This window comes from Jaculus jaculus, chromosome 3 (assembly GCF_020740685.1).
Source record: "Jaculus jaculus isolate mJacJac1 chromosome 3, mJacJac1.mat.Y.cur, whole genome shotgun sequence".
NCBI classification, from domain to species: domain Eukaryota; kingdom Metazoa; phylum Chordata; class Mammalia; order Rodentia; family Dipodidae; genus Jaculus; species Jaculus jaculus.
In genome coordinates, this window is record NC_059104.1 from 93,742,351 (window position 1) to 93,766,139 (window position 23,789).

The window sequence follows — 23,789 nt, forward strand, 5'->3', positions numbered from 1 at the left end:
AAAGAAAAATAAATCCCAACAGACAAATGCTTAATGAAATTCCCTTCAATTCCTACTTAAATCAAACAGATCACAGGAAAAAGAAAAGAAAAAAAATCTACAAACTTCACTAAGCGGTGGCAGGTTAATACACAAGTTTAGTGGTAACATGGAATGGGGCTATGGAACTAGGGGGTGTTGCTCTAGAGAACAGGAGATTACAAAGAACCAAATCTTCAGGAACAGACATTTCTATGGAATCTAGCCATCATTGCTGGCATAGGAGAGGGAGGAAATGGACTGGGTTATTTTTTAATTAACAAATAAATATAAATTGGCAGGAACGGATTCTCAACTGGGTTCCTGCTAAGGATAGTATCTGCAGTTATTGACTTGGGTCACTCTGCCTCAAGTATTACAAAAAGCCATGCCCCCTGAGCAATGCCACTTGCGTCAGAAGCTACAACATCCGAAGTATCCAGGGGTATTTTGGCAAAGAATCCTGAAGTTCTCAGATTGCTGGTTGTAAACAAATTTCCTCTCTCACAAGGGAATGGAATAGGAAGAGATAAAACAAAGAATAAAGACCATCATAGCATGCCCTCTAGTCATAACTACATACAGTATCATAGAACTCACATGAAAAACTTAGAAACTCCAGTTTTACTTTTAAATTTTTTTTATGTGTGTGTGTGTGTGAGAGAGAGAGAGAGAATGAGAGTGTGGGGGGCATGCAAAGGCCTCAACTCTGGATGTATACACCACTTTGTGCATCTGGCTTTATGTGGATGCTGGGTAATCAAACCTGGGTCAATAAGCATCTAACCATTAAGCCTTCTCTCTAGACTCTGAATTCCATTTTTGAAACATCTACGAAATCAAGTATGTATGTATGTATGCATTTACTCATATATACACACACAAGTGCTAAAGCCTTCCTGGTCCCTCTACTTCACCCAGAAAGTCACTGAAACAATCCCACACTTTAATAAAATCCCTATTAGCTGCTGAATAATGAGGTGAATTAGAGCACAGGAAACAGAAAGTCAGAACCCTCAGGAAAAGTCGACAGACAGAATTAAGAGATTTGAGCCACAACATATTGATGGTCATAAAAAATTAAAAACAAGTCATGAAGAAAAATGCCGAAGTTTAAATCCTAGGGGAAAACTACCATCTGCATGACTATGACTGGAGATGGGAAGCAACCCTGGAGATTAAGACGATGAGTCAGAAAAAACAAAGGACCAAGGGAGAGCAGACAACCAAACTAGCAGATTCAGCAGAAACGTGGTCCTGACAGATAGAAAGTAGCCTTGTTCAACACTGAGCTGGTCAAATAAATTTGAGTGAACAAACTCTTCTGTCTTCAAGTCCTTAACCACTGTGCAATCTAATCATAAAATCTCCTTTGGATATATATTTATATAAACTATGGCTTTTGAAAATATGATGATGAATTAGAAATTTAGAAAATAATGAGTATACCTATGTAAATACTTAAATGTGGATATTTTTCTTAATATCAAGCCATAGTGCAGTTGGTAAAGTGCTTGCCTTGAAAACATGAAGAGCTGACTGAGTCTGATCTCCAACACACATATGTAATCCCAGAACTGTGGAGTCAAAGACAGACAAGGCTGGAGCTTGCTGACCAGCCAGTCTTGCCTAATTGATAAGCTTGAAACCAATGAGAAACCTCATCTCAAAAAGAGGGGGCCAGCATACTGGAGGAACACACCCAATGTTAACCTCTGACCTCCACAGACATGCATACATGTATACACACAAATGCACAGCACATACATGTATAAAAAGGAAAGCAGTATTAGGAATGGGAGTTGATATCAAGGTGATCAGATGCTCTGACTTTTAGGCTCTATATAGCACACAGCTCTAGCCCACGAATTCTAAATAGAGACCTTATTCAGAATACATTTATTATTCCAGGTTGTAATCCAAGCAGCGGCAGAGTTCAGGGCCAGCCTGAGCTATACAGGAAGTTCTATTAAGTTTCATGCTCACTAGACTTGGAATGTCTTTTCCTTGTTAGTTTTGAGATCTAATCCAAAATTTCTACGTAGTAATATAATAGATGTGAAATTTTTGTATTTTTACACCCTGCCAATACGTTGTTACTATGTAGAGAGAAATGTGATTTGATAAATAGTCCAAACCTAATAAATACTAGAATATATCTTCCATTTTAGCCAGGTATATTTGTGTGTATGTATGATTTTATAATTGAGATAACCCTTCAAAATTGTTAAATAGGGGACTGTAAAGGTGGCTCAGCAGTTAAAGAGGTTTTACAAAGCCTACTGGTCTAGGTTCAATTCCTAAGCCACCATGTAAGCTAAATACAAAAAGTGGCATAAGCATTTGCTTTCATTTGCAGCAATAACAAGTCCTGGTGTGCCCATACACACACACACACACACACACACACACACACACACATGACTTTTTAAATTGCTAAACAGAATTTATTCTAGATTTAAAAACTCAAAAGATCACTACATTTTGTGCTATATTTACTTGTAAAGTCATCTACTAGAAATCTTATTTCCTTAACTGAGAAAATAACTAGTCTTGACAACACTCTAGTAAAAAGTATTCTAAATTCATATAAGGAAGTTAGTGGTGACCACTGGGGCTTACTCAAAAGGCACCATATCATTGAGAAGAAGTGACAGAGGAGTGTTCAGCACTGAAACATCTCTATCACACCCTCCAAGGCTCAGGGTCCATTGTGAAAGAGGTAGTGGTAAGAATATAAGAGCCAAAGGAAGGGCAGGACTGCTTATGATGCAATCATTGAGGTGCAAATTGGCCTCCGTATTCATGATCTCCCAGTGCCTAGTATTACCACTGAGATGACCCAAAAGCCACCACAGAGGATGTGTGACAGAAGCGTGCTCAGCCTTGAAATATCTCTATCACACCTTCCAAGGCTCAGGGTCCATTGCAGAAGAGATGGCAGAAAGAATGTAAAAGCCAAAATAAAAGTAGGACTGCTTACAATGCAATCTTCCAGACCCCTCCCAAAAAAAGGCCTGGATATCCATGACCTTGCAATGTCTGGTACTACTTACACAAGACCTTCATAATAGGAGGAAAAGATGATAACATCAAAATAAAAGAGACACTAATTGAGAGGGGGTGGGATATGATGGTGAGTGGATTTATGAAGGGGAAAGTGGGGCAGGGGAGAGAATTGTAACAGTTTATTGCCTTATAATTATGGAAGTTGTCAATTTAAAAACTTTTTGTTTTAAAGTAGAGTATACTCTGATCAGTAACAATGGCTTTAATGGCTCTGAATTTGAGAGGATGGAGAGAAAGGTTTAATGATTACTATACTCCTCTTCAACATCCCCAAACTAGAAATCACTATTGCAAACAATTCAGTTCACACCAGGCAGGTAGTAGCTCGTGACAATAGCCCTAGCACCTGGAAGCCAACACGGAAGGTTAGCTGCAAATCTAAAGCTGACCTGGCCTACACAGTTACAAGCCGGTTTAGGCCACAGCCTGACATGCTGCCTCAAAACAAAACAAAAATAAAATAAAATTCATAGACATTCAGTTCTATTTTCTCCCTCACTTGCAACAAAATGTGATTAATATACTTAATGACTATGTACATTAATAGTATCTAAAGTATAATTATTTACCAACATTAAATAACCATCTGGAGATAGACTTACTGATAAGACATTGAGAAATTTGAATGTTTACTTTCCAAAATGTGAATTTTTTTATAAAGCAATGATTCTCTACTCTTTATTATAAAACACTGCCTCTTTCTCTTTATTCTTAAAGAAATACATGTATGAAACTGAAAAATTAGAAAGACTTTAGAAGACAAAAATTCCACATCATCTCTATCATCACTCTATGCACATATTACCTTTTCTTCACATGTATTTCCTTTATTATTATTATTATTGTTTTGTTTTGTTTTTCAAAGTAGGGTCTTACTTTAGCCCAGGATGACCTGGAATTCACTATGTAGTCTCAGGGTGACCTCAAACTCATGGTAATTCTCCTACCTCTGCCTCCCAAGTGCTGGGTGAAAGGTGCGTGCCACTATATTCGGCTCTTCACATGTATTTCTACGCGTGGCATGGAAGTCCTTTTATAAAAAGAAATGATACGAGCTAGACTGCCTCTTTTTCTTTATTCTTAAAGAAATAAATTATGAAACTCAAAAAAATTAGAAAAAGAAAACAAAAGCTACACATAATCTCGTATCATCACTGTATACATATATTCCCCATCCTTTCTTCACGTATATCTCTATGCAGAGCATCAAAGTTCTTTTATAAAAAAATCAAGTTACACTAGCTACATGTCTGGTAACTTAATTTACTGTAATATCTTTCTGGGCATGATGCCACATGCCCCTGTAATTCCAGCTAACTGGGAGGCTGAGGTTGGAAGGATCACTGGAACCCAGGAATTTGAGACCAGTCTGAGAAACATGGACAGACACTGGCTCTAAGTAAATAAACTAATAAATATCAACAGATTTTACATTATTAAATATTTTGTTATAGTACTGTTTTAACCTATGCTCCATAAAAGTCTTAGGGTTCATAAGAGATCTATCATGGATTGACAGTGGGTAGATTGGCTCTGAGCTCTCCATATAACAAAGCTGCTTTACTTATTTTATATGTTGAACTTCTATATAAAACAAAGATTTTAAAAGCAGAGCACTAAATAATTTGCTTCACTGGTGGAGAGTAAAAATACAAAGCTTCAAAACATCTATACTGTGATATGGCTATTTAATTTAGTCAATTTCTTTTGTATGTACTTAAACTAGGTACACTTTTCATTCTAATAGCACTGTTGTAACAAAAATCAACTGAACTCAAGTCCTATACTCCCCCCTTGATTTCTTTCTTATGATGAAGTCATTTATAAGAAGGAGTCAAATGGGAGTGTGGACTGGAGTAAAGCAGTCTGTGTGGATACTACAAAAGAAAAAGGACACACTGGTCCTCCAGTGAAATTCAATGCACTAGTGTCTAACCCTTATCAAAAGAGACAACAGCAGGAACTTTTAAAAACTGACTTTAAAAGGCAAAGGGCCAAAGTAACATTACTTTGTGACTAAGTGACTACATGTGGCACAATAGGTAAGAACAAGCAAAGACAAGGATTCATGTAACAAGTCACAGATAGATGATCCAGAAACTGAATAAATAACAGGAAATGTTAACAATTTCGGGTGAAATTGTGTTTTATTAACCACATATTCATATGGTTCACACTGGGAAAGAGTAAGCCAGTGTGAAAGATGTTATCTTTTTAAAAATTTTATTTCTTTCTTTATAAGAAAGAAAGAGAGGCCGATAGAGAATGGACATGCCAGGGCCTCTGGCCACTGCAAACGAACTCCAGATGTGTGTGCCACTTTGGGCATCTGGTTAATGGGGTACTTGGGAATTGAACCTGAGATCTTAGGCTTTGCAAGCAAGTACCTTAAGCACTAAGCCATGTCACCAGCTCCCAGAAAGACATATTTCTTATGAAGTGTGTAAAAAACATAATTATGTGTATGCAAATTTATCAGTTTGACTGCATTAAACATGAAGGCAATGCTAAATGTGTCCACCTCAAAGATAGGATGTTACTCTAAAATCCTGGTACCTGTGAGTATCCCTCTGTTTGGAAACTAGGTCTTTGCACACAGTCCTGGTGGCACATCCAAGAAATCTTTGTCTAATTCAAAGTGACAATGTTTACCCTCTCAAATTTCTAAAAGTTTAATAACTGTCTATTTTCCTTCTAAGCCCATGTTCAATTTTGTGATCGCCTTGCACAGACAGGTACAAATGGAAACAGAGGTAGTCTAGCTCCAGTGCCACTGAGGCAAGCACAATGAAAAGCTGCACTGCCTTTGTACTTTGGCTGCTCATCAGTTGTCCACACATGTCTTGGCCTATTTTTGTAGTATCACAGGAAAGTGCCCACTTCCACACATCTCAGAAGATACATTTTCAGGGGGCTAGAGAGATGGCTTAACATTTAAGGCACTTGCCTGAGCAGCCTAATAACCCAGGTTTGATACACCAGTTCCCATGTAAGCCAGATGCACAAGGTGATGCTTGCAGTAACTGGAGGCCCTGGCATAATATCTCTCCCCCCTACCTCCAATAAATAAATAAATAAATAGTGTTTCTAAAAAAGAAAAAGGTGGAGAGAAAGAAAATAAAAAAGACTAAAGGAAGAAGATTCATTTTCATACTATATCAGGACAGAGGGTTACCAACATGTTATGTTATATGACTTGCAATATTACCTTTGGTCATTTTGTTAAGCTGGCATTTGACAGGCTTATCCCTGTAACCCTTCTGATTTTAGCTTGCCACCCTTTACACTTCAGAAGCAAGTCATTAAAGGTCTAACCCAAGCCAGGAATCATGGCTCAGTCCTGTAAAGCCAGCACTTGGAAGGTTGAAACAAGCAGATTACTGCGAATTATACAGCAGCCCTGTCTACACGGCAAGCTCCAGGATGGCCTGGACTACAAGAGACCCTTTATCAAAACAAACAACAAAGAAAAAAAAAAAACACAAAGCAACATAAAAGGTCCAGACTAACCTATATTGGAAATTGACAGCATTAAGCTCCATCTCCTGGAGAAAGAGGATGCTATACTAACCTGCTCACTTCCATCTATCCTATCTGTATGGGTTTGTTTCTGTTTATTTATACTTTGAAATTGAATCAAATACTATGCCTTTTATTTTCTTGACCAATTGTTAGCTTAAGCCATGGGAGAGTTCTTTTAGGCTGATACCTATGTACTGCTGGCACGCCTTTACCCTTCTGCATGTTTAGTACTTCCTTGTTTCTTGCACTACAAGGTGCTCTAGGGTCCTTTGAATACCAGAAAATACAAGAGCACGTTCCCACTCTACTCTTGTATTCCTGGGATGAAAACCTAACCTAAAATCTTTATACTTACATACACATATGCACATAAGGGCATGTGCACACATAGATTTTACCATCTTCTATAGAGTATGTAGTCGATGTTTATATAGTACATGTATAACTGAAACTTATGTCTAAACCACATTTCATTTAAACTGAATTTATTGGCATAAAGTTATTCGTAATTTTCTTTTATTGACCTTTTAATAGCTATCGAAGCTGTACTGACATCACCTTAATCCCAAGATTGGAATACTTGTCTTGTCCCTTTTCTTACTCAGCCTACCAAAATGTTTAAGTAATCTTCTCAACCAGCTTTTGGTTTAATTCCACTATGTGTTAATCTATTTATTTTACTCTGCTTTAGTTCTAGCTCACTAGTGGTTTTAGATCTTTCTCTTCTAAAACAGCCTAGAGTTTATTTTTCATTTATTTGAGAGAGAGAGAGAGAGAGAGAGAGAGAGAGAGAGAGAGAGAGAGAGGGAGAGAGCATGCGCACGAGAGAGAATTGGCATGCCCCTCCCCACCCCTGCAAGCCCAGATGACTTGGGGAAAACTGACCCCACCTGCAGAAACATTTTTTTGGCCTAATGGCAATCCCGTTTTTTGGTATGTGACTGGTTCAAAAAGAAATCAATGAAAACAGAAATGAAAATCATTAGAGACGTCACGGAAAGTAACCTCTTTACTCTTGAGAGAAGCCCAGGTCACTTTCACCCATCTAGCTTGAAGAGGAAGCAGGAGCTCTGACCAGCACTTACCTTAAGGACTAGTTTAGGATGAAACTGATACTGATGGCAACAATGGAACCATGGAAGATGCCTAAGCCCTGAATATACGTAAGCAACAATTTCTGGAACTTACCTCTAGTCTTTTTTCACTAGTAAATGTCATTTTTACTTGAGTTTCATGTTGCCATACAGCCAAACACATATTAAGTTACACCCAAACAAATCTGTGCCAGGCAGTGTTTACGACAAAGGGGGTTATATTAGTGAACAGAAAAGGTTGGTCTCAAGAACTCTACATTCTATATGAAAAAGATGCTAACTAAGCGAACAGTTGTATCAAATTATTTCAAATAGTGATAAGTTGCTATGAGCTACTGAAAGTATGTGATTGTAATTAAATGGGCTAATTCAACTTATTCAAAGTAGACTCAGTAGTATTTTGAGTTGAGAACGAACTAAAGTCTCAAAAAGAGCAAGCCATGAGATCTGGAGCCAGAAAGTTAGTAATAGGCAAAGGAACAGCGACTACAAGGGTCACAAGGGATAAGCAGCTGAGCATATTTGAGAAATACAAAGTCCACTGCGGCTTGAGTGCAGAGAATGACCAAATGGTAGTACTGAGATGAGACCAACTCCAGACAGGGCCAGAAAAAGTAAGCATATGTGCCTTGGTCACAAGCTTCAGATTTTATTCATCATGTAATGGAAAACCCCTAAAGAGCTTGTTTATTTATTTACTTACTTACTCACTTGAGTTTAATCATGATCTAATCCAAAATTTAAAAGAACACTGTTAACTGGGAACAGTAGCACATCCCTATAATCCTAGCACTCAAAAGGCTGAAGCAGAAAAACCACCATAAGTTCAAGTCTAGTCCAGGCTACTTAGCAAGTACAAGGCCTTCCAGGACACACAGGAAAATTCTGTCTTAAGAAAGCAGGAATCTTGTGGAGGTAAATAATGTTATGTTCAGAAACCATAGATGGTTATTAGAAAGTTTTCAGTGCCATGGGTGGGATATCTTCCATTGAACTGTTGGCCAGGGAGGTCCCTGATGCCCCAAGACATTACAGACTATTGCCAAGGCTCTTGCTTGGCCACCAGAACTAGATGGCAAGATGCTGTTACTGGAGATTGCACACACTTAGGCTGCAAGTCACTGAGAAATCAAGTTGGATCTGAGCTGGAAGCTTCTTCCCTGTTGGCTAGTTGTCTTAGCCAGTAGGGGACCCTGAAAGCTTTGAGACTGACCAACTGATACAATGGTGGTGCATCTGTTATGGGGAAACCAACTGCTCTCATTAGATTAGAGGCCTGTTCCACAGGAGAGAATTCCTGCCTGGTACTGTAAACCTAATCAAAAGCCGATGGCTGAGGAGGTCATAAGCCCTAGAAGGAGGGGGTGGAACTGTTGTTGCTAGATAAATGGATATATTATGGCCACTACATTGCCCTCTGAATACTTATGTTTATACCAGTATTATTACTGCTCATCTCACTTTTGGTTAGAAAAGCTTCTCTTTTCAGATGATGACCACTGGGGTGTAACGCAAAGCCCCCCAAAGTGCTGAAAAGAAGGGACAATGGAGTCTTCAGCACTAAGTGAGGCATCGCAATCACACCCTCCAAGACTCAGGGAGGATTGCAGAAGAGGTGGTGGAGGGCTGGAGAGATGGCTTAGTGGTCAAGGTGTTTGCCTGCAAAGCTAAAGTTCAATTCTCCAGAACCCACATAAGCCACAGATGCACAAGGTGGCACATGCATCTGGAGTTCATATGCAGTTGCTTGGAGGTCCTGATGCACCCATATTCATATTCTCCCTCCCTCCCCCTCTATATATATGCCTTTCTCCCTCTCACAAATAAATAAATAAAAATATAAAAAGCATTTTAAACAAAAAGAAGAGGTGGTTGCAAGAACAGAAGAGCCAGGCAAAGGCCAAAACTACAAAGACGACTATGCTAACGCTTGTTTATATATGTAGAGCTTAAATGCAGATCAAAGACGACTCTGGCCATTAAGAAATGTTAAGCTGATTGAGATGGGAGGGTAATATGATGGAGAATGGAATGTCAAAGGGGAAAGTGGGGGGGGGCATTACCATGGGATTTTTTTTTATAATCATGGAAAATGTTAATAAAAATTAAATTAAAAAAAAGATGGTGAGGGCTGGAGAGATGGCTTAGCACTAAATGCTTGCCTGTGAAGCCTAAGGACCCTGGTTCGAGGCTCAATTTTCCAGGACCCACATTTGCAGTGGCTGGGGGCCCTGATGCGGCCATCCCCGCCCCCCCATCTGATTCTTCCTCTCTTTGTCTGTCACTCTCAAATAAATAAAAATAAAAATAAAAAGATGGCGATAATTCTTTAAAAAAAAAAAAGAAATGTTAAGCAATTGGGACTGGGAGAAAGCGAGAGAAAAGGCTAAGTGATCTAGTTCTAAAACTTTTTTTTTTGGATTGGAAGAAAAAAATACTAAAGCAGTAGGAAAAGTACTCACTGGAAGATAAAATTATTGTTAATTATAAAAAGAATAAGTAAACACACATAGTCAAAAGAATAGGCAGGAAGTAGTAACATACACCCATAATACCAGAACATAGGAGGTAATGCCAAATGGTCACAAGTTAGAGGCTAGCTTGGGATAGACAGTAAGAGTCTGTCTCAAAAAAGCATGTAAATATAAGTAAAATAAATGGCGCCAAATTGTCTGCCTATAAAATAATAACAATGAATAAATTTTCACATTTGCATACTAAATCAACTTCTATACTAACTGTACCAGTTATAAAGCATCTAATATGTCGAAACCTCCATGGGTCATAATATTGATACTTTCTCTACTTTGTTCCTCAAGCAAGAAGTCTACATCATCTTTTTCAGTTTCTTTGTTTTGGTTTTCTGAGAACAGGTTTCACTTGGTAGCCCAGACTGGCCTAGAACTCACTATATATCTTAGATTGGCCTTAAACTTGTGGCAGTCCTCCTGCCTGAACCTCCTGAGTTCTGGGATTGCAGGCATGAATCACCATGCCCAACTTGGCTTACAGTCACATAATCTTAAAGGTAGATTTTATTTAAGAAAAAGAATGAATTAAGAAGCTAAATGAGGACAGCTGCTAAACTTCAAGATTGAGAGGCATCTGGCAACTCATAAGAGTAGTTCAGCCTTTGTTTCTGCCCAGACAAGTGTTTCAGCCCTCTTCTAACTCAAGTATTTGAATTTTTCCAAGAGCTGATGTCAGAGTTTTTCAGAGACAGAACAGTATTTACAGGCCAGAGAAGGAAAAAGGGTTTCCCCAGCAGCTATGCTCAATGTGGCCTTTGTACTGTTTGCCAGCCAACGCCAGGAAGACCCCGCTAGATAGAGCAATATAGTTCCTGGAAGAAGAGGGGAGGCCTATCCTGGGAGGGTGGAGGATAGCAAATGGATACATTTCCCATTAAGGGGGTTAAATTTAGTTTTTTTTTTTCTTTTGTTCACGTACAGTACTGTGGTATGTATGGGTGGTATATGTACATGTTATGTGCAGATGTGCGGACCCTTGGGCATCCAGAGGCCAGAGGACAGCATCTAGTGTCCTTCCTCTATCACTCATCTGCATATTTCCTTGAAACAGAGTCTCTCTGAACACAGAGCTGTCGTTTCGGGGAGTCCCCGCAATTTTCCATTTGCTGCTCCCCACTGGATTGGGGTTACAGACTGGTGTGGCCACATCCAGGACATGAGTCCTGGGGAATCCAGCTCTGATCTCAAGCCCTCAAACTTGTTGCAAGTACTTTTACCTGCTGAACCATCTCCCCATCCCTAGTTTTCTACCAGTTTGGAAACAATTTAAATAGGATCATCATTAGAACAAAGGTTTCTTAATGCTTTTGAAAAAAAATTAAAAATACCACCTGCTGAATTTATATGTAAGGAGGAAAACAGAATAGAATGTAACTTACAGAAGTAATGAACAATACAATAATCTATGCTGGTTTTGTTTGATTTGATTCTTTTTTCTGACACAGGGTCTAGTCTGTTCTTAAGCGTGCTATTACACCTGAGGATCACCTTTAACTACTGATCTTCCTGCCTCTACCTCTCAAGTGCTAGGATTATAGGAATACCACCACACTAGCTTTGTGCTGTTTTTTTTTTTCTGGGTTTTGCTTATCTGGAAAAAAAAAAAATACTCATTTGAAAAGAATAGTTTACTGAAGAACACCAAAGCCTGAAGTTACATTAGATAGTCAAACATTATGCCAGGGCAAGGCATGGTGGTATGTACCTATAATCTAAGGAGGCATACTTGGGCTACACAGTAAGAACATTTCAAAATCATGCTAGGTAGATTCCTGTAAACACATGTCATTCAGTATCCATAAGAATAATGGTTGCTAAGTGTGGTGGCGCATGCCTTTGATCCCAGCATCCAAGAGGCAGAGGTAGGAGGATCACCATGAGTTCAAGGCCTCCCTGAGACTACATAGTGAATTCATGGTCAGCGTGGACTAGAGTGAAACTCTACCTCGAAATAGACAACAACAAAATAATAATAATAATAATAATAATAATGATGATGATTAACAATTAAACCCATGACAATAAACTTGAAAACTTACATGACTACTTCAGAATCTCTGCAGTAAGTATTTTCCATGTACTAATTCATTCTAACAATAATTTTATGAAATAGATGATATCTTAGCCTAGGTTAAATTCCGAAAAGCTAAATAACTACAATTTACATAACTAGTAAATGAAGAAAGGAGCTTAGGTTCAAAACCTGACTGTTCAACCAGAGCTCCTACTCAACCTCTAGGCTACCATCTTAGAACACATTATCAACTTCCTTTTATTGTTTACAGTTAACTAAAATTTCTTTAAAAAAAAAAAAGTAGTACAAGGTATTTGACTAAAAAGGTCTTCATGCACTTTTACGTAGTTTCAGAAAAAGATAAGCCAACTTATATACTTACAAATTTGCAAAAGTTTACAAAATGCTTACAGAATCTGCATCTTCCAATCCCAAAGCTCAGTCAACTCAGTTGCTATTTGCCAGATGGGCAATTTGCCAGATGGGCAATTTGCCAGCTATATGTCTAAAGAAGAGCATGTTTCCACCTGAATAACAAACTACATGTTTCTAGGTATGTCTATAATTCCAGGTAAAGATGGAAGAGAGCAAAAGAAATCCTATCACAGTTGCTTTGCTCAGCACTAAAAGCAAAAATAAAGGGCAAAAATTCACCTTCCATGAAAGAAGGATATAGTAACTTCAGACTAGCTAGTCTAGATGGATTGATGACTTCCAGGTTCAGTGAGAGACTCTGTGTCAAAAAATACGATGGGACTGGAGAGACTGCTTAGTGGTTAGAGCACGTGCCTGTGAAGCCAGTCAGGCATGATGACATACAGTTGTAATCCCAGCACTCAGTAAGAGGTGGAGACAAGAGGACTAGTACCAGTTCAAGGCTAGCCTGGACTATGCTAAACCCTGTCTCATAAAACAAAAAGCTATTATATACCTAGCTTTTTCAATAAAATCCATCTCAGTTGTAACTGTAAAAAAAAAAGACATATAACCTTTGTGTTGAGAAGACTTTTTCAGTTCCATTATTGAACCCAGGCCATTACGCTCTGCAAACAAGTGCCTTTAACCACTGAGCCATTTCTCCAGCCCTCTTGTTTTCAAAAAAATAAAATAAAGTAAGGATAATAATGGTAATTACTGGTTTGGAGAGATGGCTTAGCAGTTAAGCGCTTGCCTGTTAAGCCTAAGGACCCTGGTTAGACACTTGGTTCCCCAGGACCCAATTAGCCAGACGCACAAGGGGCGTATGTGTCTGGAGGTCCTTTGCAGTGGCTAGAGGCCCTGGCGTGCCCATTCTCTATCTATCTACCCCTTTCTTTCTCTGTCTGTTGCTCTCAAATAAATAAATAAATAACAAAAAAATAATAATGGTAATTACTGAAAACTACATAAGGTGATACATATAAATGTATCAATAGTTACTGATGAATGTCAAATGTGCAGTGTTAGCTACTATTAACTTTTTCTCTTTTTTGTCACTGTTCGAAGCGCTTGAGGATATTGTTTTCTGTGTTATGGTCAGTGACATTTGCTCTGTTCAGTATCATTTCCAATGATCTGTAGCAGCATTTTAAAACTTGGAATGTGCCAGCCAGAGTACCCTGCACCCTTGTTCTTTCCACAAACCTTGATAGTGCCTTTTAAGTCCTAGCATACAGTGGGATCTGCATTTCAGGTCTGTGATCCTTATGTTTAAGGTAATCTCATTCCTCCTGTTCAGACTCTACCTGGATTTCCTTGGTGATGATCCAGAACTCAACAGATTTGGCAGGTATGTTTGCTAGTTAGTTGTGTAAGGTTACAATTATATCCTTTCATGGAAGGTGAATTTTTGGCCTTTATTTTTACTTTTAGTGCTAAAAACAAAACAAAACCAAAAAAGCTACTGTGGTAGGACTGCTTTTGTTCTCTTCAACCTGGAGCTATTGTCCATTAATGATCTAGTCTCATCACCACCCCCACTCCCCAACACACACACACACACACACACACACACACACATTGGGGTTACAGACATGATTGCCACACACAGCTTTTTACAAAGGTTCTGAAGAGTCAAACTTGGGAGTCCTCTATCCACATGGCACTTATGCTTAAGCAAGTGTTCTTAACAATTGAGCCACTCCTCTCCAGCCCTCAACTTGGCATTTTTATTAGAGGTGTTGATACCACTAAAGAAATTACTTTCTCCTACCACTAAAATACATAAGAGGTTTATACAAAGTAGAAAAAAACAAATTAGAGCATTCTTCTCATTGATAGTGCCCTGGTGATAGTAGGAAAAAAATGAACTTGTAAAATTAATAGACAATGACATAACTGCTGCCCCAAAGTCACGGTTAACTAAGTATTGTTGCATAGTACATCAAGAAAATGTATGGCCAAGCCGAGCGTGGTGGCTCACACCTTTAATCCCAGCACTCGGGAGGCAGAGGGAGAAGGATCACCATGAGTTCAAGGCCACCCTGACACTATATAGTGAATTCCTTATCAGCCTGGGCTAGAGTGATACCCTACCTTGAAAAACAAAAAAAGAAAAGAGAAAATGTATGGCCAAAATTCATTAAAAATGGATCATTTTATATAAGACTGGATTTCGTAAGGGCCAGTGGATTAAATTATTGTCAATTTCTGGAATATCTTAAAAGTACTGATATCACTTTACAGAAGTAAAATGGCTAAGTCAAAGCCAAATAGTAAAGATTTTATGAATTGTGACATATTGTCAAGCCATTCATGATATCAAAAACAAAGTCTTTAAGCTGGGTATAGCGGTACACACCTTTGATCCCAGCATTTGAGAGGCTGAGGCAGGAGGATCATTGTGAGTTCAAGGCCAGCATGAGGCTACAGAGTGTATTCCAGGTCAGCCTGGGCTAGAGTGAGCCTCTACCTTGAAAACTAAACAAACAAAACTGGAGTCAAAACTTGATGATGAAAACTGGCATATAGATTTAGCATTTGGGGCTGGAGAGATGGCTTAGCAGTTAAGAGCTTGCCTATGAAGCCTAAGGACCCCGGTTCGAGGCTCGGTTCCCCAGGACCCACGTTAGCCAGATGCACAAGGGGGCGTACGCGTCTGGAGTTCGTTTACAGTGGCTGGAAGCCCTGGCGTGCCCATATTCTCCTCTCTCTGTCTCTGCCTCTTCCTCTCTGTCTCTCTCAAATAAATAAAAATAAAAATAAATAGATTTGGCATTTGTAGTGGACTTAACCATTTGTTTAAATGAGTTAAACATGTGTCTCCCTCAAGGTGAAAATCAGCTTCTGAATACAAATTTTCAAATCATAAGAGCCTCCCAGATGAAACTAAATTATGGCAAACTCAAAATAATGTTATACATTTTGACACATGGCCAAACACAGTCCTATTAATAGCAAAACAACACACACACACAGACTTGATTTTCAAATTGATACAAGAATATGAAAACAGATTTCAAAATTTCAAGATTTCCAGGAGGGCCTGGAGAGATGGCTCAGTGGTGTACTTGCTTACAAAGCCAGAGTTTTTGGTTCCCCAGTAACCACATAAAGCCAAAAGATGTACAAAGTGGCACATGCATCTGGAGTTAATTTGCAATGGCAGTAGAAGGCTCTGGAATGCCCATTCTCTATCTCTCCCTTTCTCAAGTAAATAAATTTTAAAAATTAAGGCTGTAATGACCTCTGTTTCTTAAAAAAAAAAAAATTTCCAGAAAAATACTCAGTATTTTAGTATATTTTAGACTCCACTTTCAGCCAACAAAAATATGTTACCTGACAATTTTCAAATTTAAAGTACAGTGACGTAATCTAATACTCAAAGAAATATTTGGTCATGAAATATCCACCACTTCAGTCACACCTTATTCATGTCACCTGCTTTCTGGCAGCACCCATATTTGTGAAAACCTATTTTCAAGAATGAATCACACTCAGAGTAAATCTAGAACCAAAATATTGACGAGCACCTCACAACTCAAAATTCCATCTACTTCCATGGAACCAGATACTGGTTAATTTTTCTTCAAATACAATACTAAATATCTCACTAGGTTTTGTTTGTTTGTTTGTTTGCTTGTTTTTCAAGGTAGGGTCTCACTCTAGCCCAGGCTGACCTGGAACTCACTCTCTGTAGCCCTGGACTGTCCTTCAACTCAGAGCAACTCTCCTACCTCAGCCTCCTGAGTGCTGGGATTAAAGGCATGAGCCATCATACACAGCTCAAACACAAAAAGCACTTTGTACATCTGGCTTTACATGAGTACTGGGATATCAAACCCAGGTTTGCAAACTTTGAAAGCAAGCTCCTTTAACCACTGAGCCATCTCCCTAGTCTTCATTAGTTTTATGTTGGCCTCTTTTATAAAAATATTTTTAAATCAATTAAGTATTATTACTTAGATATGTTCATTTACTTTATTAGTAATCACAAATTGGGGATTTGCTCAACAATTTTAAAAGACTCTCTAAACATGGTGCCACATAATTACAAATATTATGTGAGCCACATTTTTGCGACAGTGTATATCATGAAAATTATATACAGACCTTTTTTTGCTCATCACCTTTTGTTAGTATTTCTGCATTTAATGTGTGACACAAGACAGTTCTTCATCCAATGTAAGAAAGAAGCTAAAAGGTTGGACAATCCTGCTCTAAACAAAGGAAGAAACACATGCTGAAGTGTTTAAGGAAAAGCAAGTACTTAGCTGGGCATGACTAGAGTGCTTGGGCTGGCTGAGGGGGAGGAGAGTAAAAATACCTGAGGTTTAGCTACAGATGACTGGGCTTCTGCGTGAGAATGAAAATGCTTAGTAGCAGAGGCCAGTAAGGTAAAAAGGAGACATAAAGGGAAGAGAAAGGAAGAGGGGAGGATACTTAATAGGTTGATATTGTATATATGTAATTACAATGATTGTAATAGGGAGGTAATATGATGGAGAATGGAATTTGGGAAAGTGTGGGGGTGGGGAGGGAGGGAATTACCATGGGATATATTTTATAATCATGGAAAATGTTAATAAAAATTAAAAAAAAATACCTGGGGTCATAAGCAGTAGCCAGCTCAATACAATCTATACAATATTTTAAAAAGTTTAAATTTGAGCCGGGCATGGTGGCGCACGCCTTTAATCCCAGCACTCGGGAGGCAGAGGTAGGAGGATCACAGTGAGTTCAAGGCCACCCTGAGACTCCATAGTGAATTCCAGGTCAGCCTGGGCTAGAGTGAGACCCTACCTCGAAAACAAAACAAAACACAACAAAACAAAACAAAACAAAACAAAACAAAACAAACAAACAAAAAGTTTAAATTTGGGCCTGTAAAAAGAAGCTGATAGGCTAGAGAGATGGTTTAGCAGTTAAGGCACTTCCCTACAAACCAACATAACCAGGTTCAGTTCCCCAGGACCCAGGGAAGCCAGATATACAAGGCGCTGCATGTGTCTGAAGTTTTGTTTACACTAGTTGGATGCCCTGGCGCACCCATTCATTCTCTCTTTCTCCCTCTCTCTGCCTCTTTCTCTGTCATTCTCAAATAAATAAATAATAATAAAATAATATATTAGTAATGTATTGAATAGAACGCTATGTAAATTTTAGATTATCAGTAATTTTGTATGGGAAAATTCTAGCAGTTCAAGATTCTTGACTAATTTGTCTTATAGCTATCTTTTCAGCAATTTTTTTGTTTTGTTTTTTTGTTTTTCAAGGTAGGGTCTCACTCTGGCTCAGGCTGACCTGGAATTCACTATGTAGTTTCAGGGTGGCCTCGAACTCTCAGTGATCCTCCCACCTCTGCCTCCCAAGTGCTGGGATTAAAGGCGTGCGCCACTACACCCAGTTCTTTTCAGCATTTTTAACGTATTCTTTAAACAATTACTATAATAGTAAGATGAGTAATGTTAGCCCCAAGAGAACCTTTTGGTGTAATGTATTCCATGTAACAATCTACTTGTTTGCTTGTTCTCTCAGAAAATGAATTTACAATAGTACAAAATGTAGCTGGGCACTACTACAGGCTCTTGTAATCTATTGGGGGAAAAGAGAAATGGGAGGTAATAAATGATAATGATCTTAGTAAATGCTCTGTATAATATGTTAGGTGATATATATCCTCTTTGCTATCCCTCCCTCAAAGCGGCACTGGTTTTGTAGTTATGTGGAATCAGTAATAAAACCAAAACATATCAATAGAACTCTAAAGCAGTAGGACTTGTTTCCTTAAAATCCCTCATGAAAATTTCCTATAATGAACAACAGAATCATATAATGTCAAAGATGAACTTTAGGTTACCAGTCCAACCCTCATACTATGATGCAAAATGATTTACCCAATCATTTGTTGTTTTGGCAGGGACTACAATCCCTATCACCTAGTCATTTCACTGCATCTCTTTCTGATGTCAATCACTGGGATAAAATGTTTTAATCTATTAGCTCATATGTAAATAGTAACATTAGTTTTGAAGTCTGACTGTCCTTAGGTTTATCACTGTATGTTTACTAATGATGAATTAACCTCTCAAAATGAGTAATTCTGTGACTGGGTTATTATGTGGATTAAACATAGTAGGTTATGGCATACACCTACATGTCAGAACATAGCTACATTACCAATACTTACATACTAACACTAAAAATGGAACATTGTCTATATGAGCTTTTTATATCCTCTACTAGACTATAACTCTATATACTTAAAAGTTCAAAGCATAATGCAAATCTCAACAAGTATAGTCATTTGATAATATTTCTGAGTGGCCAACCAGTTTTCAAAATGTAAGAAGCAATGTAAGTAACTATGACAGAGATAACCAATTAATTGAAATCTTTATAGTAGCTTCAAAGAGTGGCTTTAATCTGTCTACAAAGAAGCTTGCAGTTCAAAACATTTTAGCATACAAAATTATAGTCCTAGCTGTATCTACCCACAAGAAAATAATTTCTATGATAAAAAGCGCCTTCAGAAGAAAGAAAACCCAGACTGAGGGTGTAGCTTAGTGGTAAAGTCCTTGCCTAGCACACAGGAGACCCTGGGTTCAATTGCCAGTACCACCAACCCTCCCTGCCACCCTTCTAACCATCACGAAAATGAAAACCTTCAGCATTCTATAGTATTTCTGGTTTTCACATTCATGCCCTCTGCTCCCTAATATATACTGGGGAGAAAAGCAGAATGCAATTCCAGCCATCATAGCAACCCAGCAGCTTCATACTTATGATCAGCATTTTAGCTGACAAGAGCAGAAATTTCATCAACTGAACAAAGGATATAAATGATTCAAGTTGATCAAAGAGTTTTGGTGTTAAGAATATCATCTTTTCCACATAAACATGTATTATAAAGATTTATCTATAAAAACACTCCCTTCCCCCATGCCTGCCCCCCCACACCCCATTCACAGTCCCTAGGGTATAAAAGGGAGACAACCATCTGAAATATGAGATAATTAAATTGCGATTCATGGAATAAGTCAGTGTTCCTAACTAAGATTCAAGAGCTATTATGCCAGCTCATTTCTAAAAAGGTAACAGAAGGGTACTGCTTCCTGCCTTTTGAATAAAGATTTCCCTGCATGCTGTATGCTAAAACCTTTGTTCTCCCACTAAGCAATTAAGGCACAGATTTTCAAAACTAAGAATTTTCTTCCTTTCGGTCAAATTGAGCTTTTTAAGACATGAATGGGGGAAAATGCCCTTAAAAGCTATGGTAAGAAATAATATTGAATTATGTGCAAATATCCCTTCCCTTGTAGATTTCCTTCTGTTATGGATATATCCCCTTCACTGAAGCTATTTTCTACCATTCTGCCTCATTTCATATACTAGGGAGAAGACAAAGACTGCCACAGATTACCTGGATACCGAGACAGATCAGCAGAGAAGCAGACGCTCAGAAGGCTCTTTCCTGTGGAGTAAGGAGAGTGAAATCCTCACCCAACACCATTCCTTCAAGCAATAACAGGCTTTTCCTTTATGCATACATTCCACATCCTTGGAAAGGCATTTGTCAGTGATTTTACTGACCACAAGAGGGATGGTAAGAAGAAACCCCACCTCTTCTCCTACCCCCAATCATCTGCCACCACCATCTAAAGCCTAGCGCAGCTAAAGGAAAGGCAGAAAACAGCATCCAGGTACCTCTCACTAGATTATAGCAGGAGATATATACAAATAATACAGAGAAAGTCAGCTGGCTTAGCTGACAATATTTTTAAGGTAGCATGCTAAATAGCTTCCATAAAATCAAAAATACTTGTACCAGATCTAATTATACAACCACAACAACAATTTTCTATGGGAAAGCAGAATGGTTTTTAAATATGGAATTTCCTGAATACAGCACCACAATGGAGTTTCTCAAATATCTATTTTGTTGTCATTTCTGCTATTTTCCTAAATAAACCAAGTTAGAATTTTAAAGAAAACTCCTTTTGTTGGTAATATGACCCCTTCAAACAAAATCTAGGACAAGGGGTGTGAGAGGAGAGAGAGATTTAAAACAAGGGGGGGGGGTATTTTCTGCCCCAATAAGCCTAATTAGGTTTGTAAGCAAGGCTAGGAGGATTGAAATTTCTTCATGCTATTCTGTCCGTTTGTGTTTGATTATTGTAAATCTTCCCAGGTCTCTATGCCCCAGGCATCATGATGTCTGGCATGCTGTTAACTAGCATCCTTGCCACTTACAGCAAATAAGGGAAGAAAGAGGCATACTCATGGAATCTAACCCCAGAAGCCATGTAATTTTGTTAAAACAGTAATCAGCATCAAACACTGTTCTCTAACAAAAGCACTGCCATACTGAGAAGACGTATCAACCAAATCACAATTTGCATGCATTTAACTTCCGGGACTAATATATTAGTACTGAACTAAAAAACAGACTGTTTGATTATAAAGCAAATTCCTTAAAGCATTTGATATATCTAATCTATTCAATCCCAGTGAATAATTTGCCAACATATATCATAACCCAAGGTTCTGTAAATTTATGAAGCAATTCATAAAACCTCAGAACCATCATGAGCTATGATGAGACAGCTTCCAAGGAGCCCACATCTTGGTAAAAGTTGTTCTAAAAATGCATTATTTGGGGGCTGGGGAGATGGCTTAGCAGTTAGAGCATTTGCTTGCAAAGGCAAAGGACCTAGGTTCGATTGCCCAGGACCCACATAAGCCAGAGGCACAAGGTGGAATAAGCACCTGGAGTTCGTGTGCAGTGGCTAGAGACCCTGGTGTGCCCATTCTCTCTCTCCTTCTCTCTCTTAAATAAATAAAAGAATTTTAAAAAATCATATTTGGGGGGCTAGAGAGATGGCTTAGCAATTAAAGCACTTGCCTGCCAAGCCAAAAGACCCAGGTTTGATTCCCCAGGACTCACGTAAGCCAGATATACAAGGCATGCATCTGGAGTTCATTTGCAGTGGCTGGAAGCCCTGGTGTGTCCATTTTCTCCACTACCCCCTTCTCTTTCTTTCTCTCTCTCTCTCAAATAAATAAAATATTTTTTTAAAAAAACATACTCTTGCTGGGTGTAGTGGCGCACACCTTTAATCCCAGCCCTCGGGAGGCAGAGGTAGGAGGATTGCTGTGAGTTCGAGGCCACACTGAGACTCCATAGTGAATTCCAGGTCAGCCTGGGCTAGAGTGAGACCCTACCTCAAAAAAACAACAACAACAAAAATACATACTCTTAAATATTTTTCATAATATTTTTAATTTATTTATTTGAAAGAGAAAGGCAAACAGGGAGAGAGAATTGTTGTGCTTGGTTCTAGCCACTGCAAACAAACTCCAGACACATGGGCCTCCTTGTGCATCTGACTTATGTGAGTCCTAGGGAATCAAACCTGGGTCCTTTGGCTTGGCAAGCAAACACCTTAACCGTTAAGCCATCTCTCCAGCCCAAAAAAAAAATTTTTTTTTTTGGTTTTTTGAGGTAGGGTCTCACTCTAGTCTCAGGGTGGCCTCGAACTCACAGTGATCCTCCTTCCTACCTCTGCCTCGCAAATGCTGGGATTAAAGGCGTGCGCCACCATACCCAGTTTCCAAAATACATAGATTTATCTTGGGCTGGGGAGATGACTCAGTGGATAAAGTGCTTGCTACACAAGCATGAGAGCTGGGATGCAGAGAAGATTAGTATGGCCCCTGCACAAGGATGACATGCAAATTCATGAAGCATTCCATAATTTTTGCTCACCAAACTGCCCAGTAAGCACTTCTCTTAATGTTCATACCCTTATATTAATGCTACTCTCACTTTTGGTTACAGAACCTTCTCTTTTCAGACGGCAGTGACCCTGGGATGACTCAGAGGGCATCATGGTGCTGAGAAGTGACAAAGGATTGCTCAGCACTGCAATATCTCTATCACACCTTCCAAGGCTCAGGGTCTATTGCGGAAGAGGTGGCAGAAAGAATGTAAGAGCCAAAGGAAGAGTAAGACTCCTTACAATGTGCTCCTCCAGACCCAAAATGGCCTGGATATCCATGACCTCACAGTGCCTGACATTACCTACTCAAGACCATCATAATAGGAGGAAAGATCATAACATAAAAATAAAAGACTGATTGAGAGGGGGAGGGGATATGATGGAGAGTGGAATTTCTAAGGGAAAAGTGGGAGCCAGGCAAAGGCAGCAGAGAGGTAAGAGGATTGCCATGGAGGCCACCCTGAGACTCCATAGTGAATTCCAGGTCAGCCTGGGCTAGAGTGAGAACTTACCTTGAAAAAAAAAACAAAAAGGGAGGGAGGGAATTAATATGGGATATTGTTTACAGTTATGGAAGCTGTCAATAAAAAGAAAACTTAAGGCCAGGTGTGGTAGTGCATGCCTTTAATCCCAACACTCGGGAGGCAGAGGGAGGAGGATCATTGAGTTCGAGGCCACACTGAGAGTACATAGTGAATTCCAGGTCAGCCTGGGCTAAAGTGAGAACCTATCTTGAAAAACCAAAAAACTTAAAAGTATTGGGCTGGGGAGAGGGTTCAGGTTAAAGGTGCTTGCTTGCAAAGCCTGCCAGCATGAGTTCACTTCCTGAACACCCACATAAAGCCAACTGCAAAAAGTGGCACACACATCTGGCGCTTGTTTGCAGTGATAAGAAATCCTAGCGCACCCCCCCACACACATACACACAGAGAAATATTACAAATTAAAAGCATTTTGTTTTTATTTGCAAGAAGAGAAAGACAGGGAAAAAAGACAGAGAGAATGGGCATGCCAGGGCTTCCAACCACTGCAAACTCCTGATGCATGCACCACTTTGTTTATCTGGCTTTCCTTGGGTACTGGGGAATCAAACTCAGGTTGTTAGGCTTTACGGGCAAGCACCTTAACTGCTGAACCATCCTTCCAACCCAAAAGTATGTATTTTTTTTTTTTATTTTTATTCTTATTTGCAAGCAGAGAGAGAGGGGGAAGAGAGCAAATGTTTGTGTCAGGCTTCTAGCTGCTGCAAACTCCAGAGGCATACACTTCTATGTTTATCTGGTTTTACATGTGTACTGGGAAACTGAACCTGGATTGTTAAGACTTTGCAAGCAAGCACCTT

At 39.0% G+C, this 23,789-nt stretch overlaps 1 protein-coding gene and 1 pseudogene across 4 annotated transcripts in view; one reads left to right on the forward strand and one right to left on the reverse strand.

Annotated features, from left to right (window-relative positions):
- The window catches only part of Arhgef12 (Rho guanine nucleotide exchange factor 12), a 180,587-nt gene that overhangs the window by 99,842 nt on the left and 56,956 nt on the right, over nucleotides 1–23,789 (reverse strand). The window contains exon 1 of one of the 4 annotated variants that reach the window (XM_045146303.1): nucleotides 20,089–20,247. The exons of the other annotated variants lie outside the window; for them this stretch is intronic. The gene's annotated coding sequence lies outside the window, so the exon portion shown is untranslated. Of the gene's footprint in view, nucleotides 1–20,088; nucleotides 20,248–23,789 lie in introns of those variants that run through there. 4 annotated transcript variants of the gene reach the window in all.
- LOC123459712 lies at nucleotides 22,332–22,427 on the forward strand (annotated as a pseudogene).